The sequence below is a fragment of the Abramis brama genome (genome assembly GCF_963993115.1).
Source record: "Abramis brama genome assembly, chromosome: 10".
Classification (NCBI taxonomy): domain Eukaryota; kingdom Metazoa; phylum Chordata; class Actinopteri; order Cypriniformes; family Leuciscidae; genus Abramis; species Abramis brama.
In genome coordinates this window covers 33,852,706-33,856,571 of record NC_139972.1, presented here as the reverse complement: position 1 = coordinate 33,856,571, position 3,866 = coordinate 33,852,706, and positions in this window count along the sequence as shown.

Genomic DNA, 3,866 nt, shown 5'->3' with positions numbered 1-3,866 from the left:
TAGCTATTACAGATTATTAGGTAAGATTCCAGTAATTCCATGGAAATAAAAAGGTTTCCTTTTATAGTACAGTTGCACTTTACTTACCGAGAATGTTCAATGTGATCTCATGAGAATACGTGTGTATTTTTACGCAAAGTGTAATTCTACCATACGTACATTTACTTACGTTTTATACACACAGAAACGTAATACACACAGAAACGACGTATTTACAGCACTAAAATGTAAAATGTTTACGTATTAACAGCACAAAAACGATTAGCCTACATGCAGTTAAACAAGAATACACTTTAAAACCTTAAAAATACCTTATTTAATCGTTTAACCATTTTAATATTTAGTTTATTTACAGTGAGACACAAAATGCGTTTTCTCCAATAGAACAATAATACACCAAAACCCAACATAAATTCACAAAAGACATCAATTTTATTATACTTGATATAACGTTAATCCAAATCTTTAGAATCCATACGTTTGCAAGAAAGAGATCCAAATTCTGCCCTTTATCCAGTGAGTGATCTTCATCTCCATTTCACAGGCTATCACAGCAGCGCAGTCCGTAACTGTCAAATCCCGCGCTCGTGATGAATTCAAATTCAAAAATTGCGCCCTCAAGAAGCGCTACGACATGTTTTACGGCAGTGATATCAAACGCTCATTGGCTCTCGCCTGTTCGTCCATGTTCGTCACAGATTGCGACATGCCTATAAAGTCGGTAAACTACATTTGAAATGGAGAAGCGCGCGCGCCTTCACACAGAGCGAAGCCGGATTAACATTTTCATGGATTAATATATTAAATTCTGCTCTGTACCTCATTCAAAACTATTATATACTGAAAGAGAGGACTGTGACTGCAACACATCGTCATGTGAACGACTTTTGGTACCGGTTTTGACATTTTCGCAATAAATAAATTATTGTGATTACACATATGTTGTTTTTCTTCATAATTGAAGCCTATGTAGTTTTCTATCTTTGAAAATTACGTATTAATACTACGTATTAATGAGACCAGGCTGGAATTAGTTAAGTTGCAGAACACACATGGTAAAAGTTTGTGATTTCCAAAATGTTTAAGCAGTAGCAAAGGATGTGGTAACAGTCTGGTAATACAATAGAAATAAACAAGGCTTCCTTTTACAGTACAGTTGCACTTTACTTACCGAGTAAATTGTCATGTTTTCCTTGGTAACGTTGCAGGACATACGAGGTAAAAAATTGTGACTATATGGAAAAGGGAATGATCAGGTTATATGGTACAATTCCGGTAATACCATGGAAATAAACAAGGCTTCATTTTACAGTACAGTTACACTTTACTTACTGAGTAAATTGTAAAAACATCTGCAAGAACATACCCAGTATTTAAGATGTGCCATGACATTAGGGAAAACTGTTCCTGCGGGGTAGTTACCAGGTAAGTGTAAGGTACATTATTTGATAAACCCTCTATAAATGGGTGTAGCAATGAACAACAACTATGTAAGACAAGGTAATTTATTGGAAACTACCGTCTTAATTTCAAGATAGTAATAAATAAACATGGACTGTTACCAACATAACCCTAGGATAACTACAAACCTAACTTGAATTGATGGGTAATACTGGAGGTGTTTCTAAAAATTGGCTGCCTACATTCTGAGGAAGTACACAATTAAATCTGAGTTATTACCAACCTAAACAGGTAACAAGTACACAGTACTTTGTTGAGTTGATATTTAACAGTTTTTTTTTTTTTTTTCTGGTAGTTTCTCTGTAATTGCATACTAATCACCTTAAGTAATTACACACTAAAATACTATAATTTACCATATGCTTACCAGGTAAATACTTAGTAATTAGTTTGTAGTTTCTCTGCATTTACATATTTGTTACCTGTGGTAATTACCAATAACCAACTATAACTTACCATATATTTACCCGGTAAATACCTAGTAATTAGTTTGTAGTTTCTCTGCATTTACATTCTTGTTACCTGTGGTAATTACCAATAACCAACTATAACTTACCATATATTTACCAGGTAAATACCTAGTAATTAGGGGACTGTAAAAGGAAGGGTTACCGATACATTTTATCCCAGTCAAAATAAAACAGGTCATATAAAAACCCTTGTTCCGAAAAATGTTTTGTGTCACGCTTAATAATGATGCGTGGCTTGGTTTTGGGAATTTTTGTGTTTCTGACCGTGGCAACAATACAGTGGTCACTAATGTCGTTTGCAAAAACAGAAGCTGCTGAGTATTTATAAGGAACGTTGGTTAGGATAAGATCAATTAAAGATGATTTATCTGGACATTTCAGATTAGGTCTAGTGGGACTATCAACGAGCTGAAAGAGATTTAGCGAGTCACAGTAAGCTTTAAATTCATCAGATACTCGATGTAACCAGTTCCAATTTAGATCTCCAATGACTACAATTTTGTTCTGATTCAGTCCTGATAAAAGCTGCATTAAAGAAGGCAGAGCATCCCTGACAGCTGAGGGTGTCCTATAGCAACCAACTACCGTAATGTGGAGAGTCCTAGAGACCTCGAGATCAAGAGCTAAAAATTTGAATTGCTTACTCACTGATTTAGAGAGAAGCATATTTACACAAAACTTATTTTTGATATATACCGCGACACCCCCACCCCTTCTGGGACGATCAGTCCTACAGTATATACATTGTAACCATCAATACTGATATCCTCATTCAGAACAGATTTGCTTAGGCAAGTTTCTGATAAAACAATTACATCAGCATCAGTTGAGTGTGCCCAAATACGAATCATATCTATCTTTGCGATCAAACTACGAACATTCAAGTGAATAAAACCAAGGCCAGCCCTAGATTTAAAATCAGCAGGGGTATTGAAACTTATAGCAGAGTCTGAGCCTGGATTGGGTTGCACATTTCCTGAAATCAACAGCAACAGAACAATTAAACACCTCAGCTTAAGTGATTTAAATGATTGAATAGATGATTCATTCTTAGAACTTATTTTTAGTACAAAGCTACGAAGGCAGCTTTCAGAAATAGTAAAAATGTCTTGTAAAGCCATAACACTGATCAGACGGGTCAAGTCCGCAGTATCAGATGAGAAGAACAGAGGCAGGGGCATTGATTTAATGTCCGACGCACAAACAGATGCGCACGTCCCCCAGCGTATTGTGACTGTATTTAAAAGACCTGCACGGGAGTAGTTGGTCCTGTGCGGGCTTCCATACATTCCGCTCAAGGTTAGTAAACACATTAGAAAAAAGGGCAGCGCCATTGCACGTTCCGTTCCTAGCCGATGCCTTGGTAATCCAGTCCAGTTTTTCTGACCTCCTGAGACAGATGACGTTGCGTCACGTCACATGTAAACAGGAAAACAAGCCCAATGAAGCAATGCTTTCTCATGAGAAGTTTGGACTCGTAAGATTCAAACAGCGTGTCGGCGATTTGGCTCCGTTGAACAGGATCCAAGTTCCGCACTGACAGGGCGGTCCGGGTCATCCAAAACGTCAAGAGAGTAAGTTTCACTTCAGTTAAATCCAAGTTCGATGTGTGATGGACTGGTTCCTTTATAGACTGTTCGCAATGAACAGAAAACGGCCAGTGTAGATTAGTCCCAGCACAGTGCCTGTAAACCACTTGCCGCGTTCGCCTGCCAGATTAACTGTCTATTTACAGATCAAAGACAGTAACCTAGCTTACTCGAAGCAAGTCCAATATTTCAGAGACAGCACCATCAAGAGACAATGACATTGATGACAATCACACAGACAGACAGAAATGTAGATGAGTGGGGACAAGCTGCCATCTTGGCATCATGTTGCCAAGGTTAGCAATATAGGTTAGCAACATTCACATCAAAGAGCAAGAGCTCTTGT